The sequence below is a fragment of the Olea europaea genome, chromosome 17 (assembly GCF_002742605.1).
Source record: "Olea europaea var. sylvestris chromosome 17, O_europaea_v1, whole genome shotgun sequence".
In the NCBI taxonomy this organism is placed as follows: Eukaryota; Viridiplantae; Streptophyta; class Magnoliopsida; order Lamiales; family Oleaceae; genus Olea; species Olea europaea.
The window spans coordinates 14440237-14448261 of NC_036253.1; positions in this window are offsets into that span (position 1 = coordinate 14440237).

Below are 8025 nucleotides of genomic sequence, written 5' to 3' on the forward strand. Positions count from 1 at the left end.
TTTTTTTGTTCTAGAAGAGTAAGTTTTTGTAGGTCGATAACTAATAGTTGATTACATTCAATTTTTGTGAATTTTTTTTTTTTTACCAGAAGAAACAAAAATAGCTTTTGATATATTGACTTATTTGAGAAGATTAGATTGTTTTTCGAATATATTTATCGCTTATAGAATACTATTGACAGTTATTGTTATTGTTGCATTCGTCGAAAAATGTTCTTCAAAACTAAAATTATTAAAATCTTATTTGCAATCAACCATGTTACAAGAACGAGTCCACTTGTGAATTGCTATTTCATGATTTTTTTTTTATTTTTTTTTTTTGGGTTCTAGAAGGGTAAGTTTTTGTTTGTTAATAACTAATAATTGATTACATTCAAGTTTTGCCAATTTTTTTATGAGAAGAAACAGAAATAGCTTTTGATATATTGACTTATTTGACAAGATTGAATTACTTTTCGAATATATTTATCGCTTGTAGAATACTATTGACAATTATTGTTATTGTTGCATTTGTCAAAAAATGATCTTCAAACCTAAAGTTATTAAAATCTTATTTGTGATCAACCATGTTACAAGAACGAGTCCACTTGTGAATTGCTATTTCATGATTTATTTTTATTTTTATTTTTATTTTTTTGGTTTTAGAAGGGTAAGTTTTTGTTGGGTGATAACTGATAGTTGATTACATTCAATTTTTGCAAATTTTTTTACAAAAACAAAAAACAAAAAAACAAAAATAACTTTTGATATATTGACTTATTTGACAAGATTGTATTGATTTTCGAATATATTTATTGTTTATAGACTACTATTGACAATTATTGTTATTGTTGCATTTCTCGAAAAATGTTCTTCAAAACTAAAGCTGTAAAAATCTTATTTGCAATCAACCATGTTACAATAATGATTGAGTGCGCTAGTTTTGATATTTATTTATTGGAAAAGATTTGCTAAAACATATTGATTACAAAACTTTAATTAGTGAGTTTGTTTCTAAAAATGTAAGAACAAATATTTTTACATGATCTGTTGCATTTCAAGATTTACATGTGGTAAGTGCTATTTTTTATTTCAAAGTTTGCTCATGTGAAATTGTACCAAGAGGTTAATAGTTTGGATTGTTCTCTGTTGATAACATATGAATTTTGATGCATTTCAGAGAATGCTTTTGAACTTTATTTACATTTTTTTATTCACTATATGTAAAAATAAACAAAATTTGAATGTCATGTTTTTGGTATGAAATGACGTTATTGAATTATTATTATTTTTGTATATTTTTTATTAAATGAAAGGGGCATCATTTTAAAATGCCGCACGAGACACCTAAAATTTCAGGGCCGGCCCTGCTCATATGAACCATGGAACCAATCCTCTCCTGCCCATCAAAACAACACCAGACAACTTCTTTCCCATTCTCAAGTTTTCTATTTCTTGTTTTGCATCTTCACTTTCAACACCTGCAAAAGTACGCCCTATTCATCTCAAGTTAAGTAATTCAATGGTCATGAACTTTGGTCCATATTTTCGATTGCTTACTAAAGTTTAAAATGTCAAATTTTGGTCACTGAATTTAGGTCCATATTTTCGATTGCTCACTAAAATTCAAAATATCGAGTTTCGACTATTGAACTTTGAAAAATGTTGTACGTTGCTAACATCAATTGCTCACTAAAGTTCAAAATATCAAGTTTTAGCCATTGAATTTTGAAAAATATTGTACGTTACTCACTAACATAACTTTTATCTCAAATCTCTAAAGAAATTGGTGATGTAACTAACGAAATGAACACGTGGCGCCCATTCACACCATTCAAAAAATCACTATTTAAAAAACTCGACCATCTCAAATTTTACTTTCCATAATTCAACTTTCTCAAAGTTCAGTAGTCAAAATTCGACCATCTCAAAATTCAGTAAGTATGGTCGAGTTTCCACAAAATTTTGAAAAACATCTTTTATGGTTGACAATAAATATGGATTTACTTAAATTTTGTTGTTAAAATTTATATTTAATTTTATTTAATAATAAACAAATTTGTTGTGTGTTTCATTGTGAAATTCAAATATTATGATGAAAATAGTTTCAAATTCTAAAAAATAAAAAAAAAATTAAATTTAACTACTGTGCAATTGAGTAATTATTCCCAGTGGTATAGACAATACTTGCAAAGTTGTACAAAGAAAGTGACTACTAATTGCAATGAAACGTACAATATATTTATCACAAACATTAAGTTAAATCTGATTTTTTTAACAATGAATTTTAGTCCCTGTTCAATGGCCATTATTTTCAAAAAAGAGTTATAAAAATAGTGTTTTTTTGAAAATTTTGTGGCTAAATTTTTTAAAAAAAAATTGAATTTACGTGTAAAATATTTTATTATATAGACCTGTGGTTAAATCCAAATTCATAGTAAGCAATAGAAAGTGTTTTTCAAAGTTTAGTGGCCAAAGTTCGACATGTTTCAAAGTTCAGTGGCCAAAATTCGATCACCTCAAAGTTCAGTGGGCAATAGAAAATATTTTTCAAAGTCTAGTAGTCAAAATTCGACCATCTCAAATTTTAGCATTGTGATGGGACGTCATGTGTGCATTCCATCAGTCACGTCATCAATCGTTAGAGATTTGAGATTGAAGTTATGCCAATGAGTAATGTACAATATATTTTAAAATTTAATGGTAAAAACTTGACATTTTAAGCTTTAGCTAGCAATTGAACATATAGAAATAAGCCCCCATTTGTCCCCCATTATATTTCATCAAATTAAATTAAAATTTTCCCTCTCCCATTTCAGTCACACAATTTTCATTAAAATAATGTTATACGTAAATCGAAAATTTTTCATTTTTTTGACAATCGTCCATTTTTCAAAAATAAAAAATAAAAAAAATATTCCCCACATTATAATCAAAATTAATGCAGGCCAAACGGGGGCTTGTTTGGTGAACAAAACTCCATCAATTAACTCCTTCATCTCCTACATCTTCATCTGGTACCTTTTGCGAACCATTACTCTAAGAGTCTGTTTGATTACGAAAATAGAATTTGGGTGGAAAGAAAACGAATTCCAGATAATTGAATTACCTAGAAATTATTTTTCAGGAAATTGTAAGTTATTGTGTTTGATTAGTACAATTTTTCAAGTGGAAAATGTTGAAATAAAAGTGTCATTCGGTGTTCGTTTGGCTTTGTTTTACATGAAAATTATTAATTTAAGGGAAATCTACTTCTACAATAGTTCCTAAAATTTCTTTCCATTGTAAAATAAATAAATTTAAAAATTATCAATATTTTGATGTTCGTTTGACTTTGTTTTATATAAAAATTATCAATTTAAGGAACATCCTCTTTTACAATTATTTTTAGAATTTGTTTTCATTACCAAAAAAAAAAAGGGTGGAAAATGAAAAACCACCCAACCCCATCGGAATTGATTTTCCTCAAAATCCAAAAATTCGTAAACGTGTGAGGCAAAGTGGGAATTGAAATTGCCAAGAAAATATTGTCTATCAAACACCAAAAAAAGGTGGAAAATGTCCATGGAAAAGGTGTTGAATCAAACATGGCCTAATAATTATAATGACAAGCGACATTGGATGGTGATCATGGATAACCCTCAACTAGAGCTTACTACTAAACCGCAAATCGTTGATTACTATGTCAAGACACTGGAAAGAGTTTTCGAAGGTGGGTATGTTTCTGAATCCCCCAAACAAATGATTTTGTTCTATTGAATCTTGAAATTTCACCTTAATGAGGAGAACGTTAGTAACAGAAGTAGCTCATTTGTAGTTTTCGTATTTAAATTGGATTTTATATGCTGGTAAGATAGCGGTCGTTTCGTATTACTGGAATCCAATCATATGGGCTGAATTGCTTATTGGAGTATTGTGAGCTCACGGCAACTTTCTCGTAATAGCTCAAGCCTCAAGCTTTCATTGTTTTCATGTTTAAGAAACATGAATTTTATTTTTACCTAAGAATTTTCCATTTTCTTGAATGAATGTGTGTGACATATGCTTATTGATATACTTCTTAGTTTGATTAGGAACATTTATATTAAGTCAAGCAACTGAATAGAACTCTTGGATCTTTAATTTTATTTTCATTGTTTGAATAGTGAAAAGGAGGCTCAGATGTGTACATATAATGCTTCCCGTGACATTTATTTTGGTTTCTGCTGTGACACTGAAGGGAAAAAAAAAACTCACGAGCTAGCAGGTAAACGTTAAATTTATTTACTGTTCTCAATTTTGTTTTTCTGAATATTTGGAATTGGAATCCAGTGGGGTTGCCAAGAGGATTTTTGGTAATTAGCGGTTATTTAAATTTCTAAGTTTAGGTATACCTGGAGTACTGTTGGTTAAGCGAGATCCTAATTTCGACTCCATGGAGAAAGACTAAGCTATTCGAAAGTTGAGTTAAACTCTGAGCCAAGCTCATCATCCAGTAGGACATTATTGTTTCCTGTCGGAACCACTAAATTCTTGCTTGTTCAAATGGAGAGGCCAGAAATTTGAGTTATCAAGAAGTCACAGGTGGTTGATTATTATGTCCAACTTTTAATGAGGGTTTTAGTAAAGTGAGTGCTTTATGAATGTGAATCCTTCACGATTCTAATTTTCTTGTTTGCTAAGTTTTTTTCTGAGAGTAAAAGCTGTTGTCTTACAGTGAAAAAGATGCTCAGATGTGCATATACCATATTTCGTGGCTGTCAAATTATGGCTTCTGTTGCGAACTAGATGAAGAGTCTGCTTGAGAATTAGGTGGTCTGTATTCGGTACTACTACGTCCATAGTCATGTTTATGTGTTGCTATTATGTCAATAATGTCTTTGTGTGTAGGTGTGCCCGGTGTTCTATCCATCCAGCCAGATGAGAATTTTGGGTCAGATATTAAAGATTATGAAGGTTATCATTATAAAATGTTAACTGCAAGTTCTGCCACTTCTATGAAATTTTTTGGATTATTTTGTTCTTGATCATGGTGCCGTGTAGTTAGGATTGCTGTTGATTTTGAGGTTCAGTTTTCACGTTAAACGTACTTATTCTTAATACGTTTCAACTAGGTTTATTTTTCAAATAATGTTCATTGCTTCCTGTCCCAAAACACAGGAAATTCTTGCCTTTGTTAAAGAAAACTAGATGTCTAAGCAAGAAGTCGTATGATGCAAGTTCTTAAATTAATAAATTATGCCAGGCAATATAAAATTTGATTCTTAATTCTTCCTTGCTTTTGCTCTCTAAAATTGATGGACACTAAACAAATATATTATATATGTTACTGAATTAGGCAAGGTATAGTTAATTGTTTGCGGTACAGCTCTTTTATTGTAACATACTTATGTGATTTTCTTTTTAGCAAATTTAAGAGTTATGAAAATATGCAGTGAAAATTATAGTTAAGAGAAGGATAATCCAACTACAGGAAAAATATTATCATACTTAGAGTTTAACATCCGATTATTAGTAATGCCACCTTGTTATGCTATCGCTTTTGTGGATCGATGTATGGACGAGTCAACAAATACCTTTATCATTGCCGTGCAATTGCTTTACTGTAACTTTGTCGTGTGCTTTCGAACATTATATGAACAGTTTCATAACATGATCCAAAGAATAGTCTGGAGAAGATTAGCCTTCTACTAAATATATATTATCATAAATAGGGTGGAAAATCCCGACACTAATATTATTGCTCAAATGCTATTGTTTTCGTCCATATCATTGAGTCGATTAATCTAGTGTTAGATATAAGCATCCTGACTGGATTCCGCACGAGAGAACATAAAGTTGCCAAATCCCTCTGATAATTCTTCAGCATCAAACCTACCAAACAATATTAGCACAAAGAAACTGTTTGTAACTAGTAAGCGCAATTTATACCCATATTGAAGATATTCTCATTAAGATCTTCTGATACCTTGATTATATTATTTAAAATACAGGACCTTGTTCGGCATGATAACTATTACTAGTGAATTTTCTACCATTGGGAGCTTGCATTTTGAAGTAGTTGTCAAATAATACCTCCGTGCCCTCTTGGTGGCGCAAGATGTTCTTGCTACTCCGATAAACAAACGGTACCTGAAAAATAAGGGCGGGACTTTCCCTCCCATTTTACTTCTGGCATGAGAGATTAGTATTGAGTGAGGAAAATCAAATAAGGTATTTAGATAGTTAAAATTCCAAGAGAGATATCTATTTCACCTTGGGTGTATTTATAGGAGACTAAGCCACGTGAATGATGGGCAGTTATGGTGCCACCAGTCTCACGTAGCCTCTTCCACTACCCTACGTCTGAGTGGGGGGCCTTCAACTATCCGACGGTTGATTGTGTGTGTAACAGTCGTTATGCGGTCCCCATCCAATTCATTGATGATTTTATAGCTAAGTGTTGGGTCGACTGTGTAGTGGTAGATGGTTTCATGGGATCAACAGTCCAACATAGACGTAGAGTGCTCATAGAGTTGATGGCCTTGCATAGACGTAGAGTGCTCATAGGGTCGATGACCCGTCATAGAGGTAGAATACTCATGGGGTTGACAGCTCAGTATAAACGTAAAGTGCCTATGGGGTCGATGGTCCAACATAAATGTAGAGTACTCATGGAGGTCGACGGCTCGACATGGATGTAGATTGCTCATGGGGGTCGATGGTCCGGCATAGAGGTAGAGTGCTCGGAGGTCAATGGTTCAGATAGATGTAGAGCGCCTATTGAGTAGCATTCGCGTTGTTAGTTTTCATATACAATTATTAGTGTCATCCAATATCACATTTGATGCTAATGCATTTTGTCATAATGATGACATTATTTAATACATTTGATGTTTGAATAAACACTTCCAAAAAATTTATATTGCAAAGTTCCATTATTTGTTTTGATCAATAAAGTTTTAGCAAAAGTCTGTTGATTTCTGTTCCTAGTTATTTAAAAGGAGCGACCACTAATTAGTCCAAGCAATAAAATTTGTTCATCCCTCAATGTTCATAGGACATCAAGGATGGGTCCTTTTCGTCAATTCAATTGGAACGAATTGATGTACAAGGAGTCAGGATTTAGCCTGTTTGTCATCCATTTTTTCTCATTCTTTTCCATTATTTTTTTTACATTACTCATTTTCAACCACACATTTTTCATTAAAATAATATTACACTTAGATCAAAAAAATTTCCTTTTATTTGACCACACATTTCAACATCAATCACTATTCCATGATACATTATTCCCAAATAATGGGTGACAAACACACCCTTACGCCAGAAGAAGAAGAAAAGACTATTGAAAGATGTATAACAATTTTTAATGGAGTGACGTTGCGCATGAACAGTAAAAGAAAATGGACCAATAATTCATATGAAGCTGTACAATATAATTTTGAGACAAATGTGTTTGGATCAATAGATTTTCATTCACTTGGAAAAGATTAATGCTATCTAACACTTGTGATATTGAACACGGTTTAGATGTCAATTTATTATAGGTTCTATTAAATTATTTATAATTTCTTATATTTAATTGAATCTGTAATTTAATCAACTAATCGTGTTAAATTGCATTGCTTTTTGGAAAATAGTTTTATCAATTTCATCCATCACTCACTTTTTCATTGTATCATCGACCTTGTTATTTGTAATGCTTTTAAGTAACTATAATCTTATACGGGGTCTGTTGGGAATCTACTTATACATGCACAGCGAAAAATTAAAATTATTTAGATTCCCATCAAGAATCCTTTTGTGTTTAGATAGAAATCGTGATAAAAATTGTACCTTTGAAGAATTTTACAAACCTTTTGCTTTTCTCTTCGTTCCAACAATCTTGATTCGTCATCCACAGTTGTCCAATTGTCCAGCCTCCAACGGTGATCCATACAGAGAATAAGATTGCAACTACCAGGGTTTTCTCTCTTGTGCCAGCAAGAATAATGAAAACCATATGGATTTCAAACCCTAGCCATGTATTTATATAAACTCAAACGGGCTCGGCCCAGTCCGGTCCAATATTTTAATTAATCCATT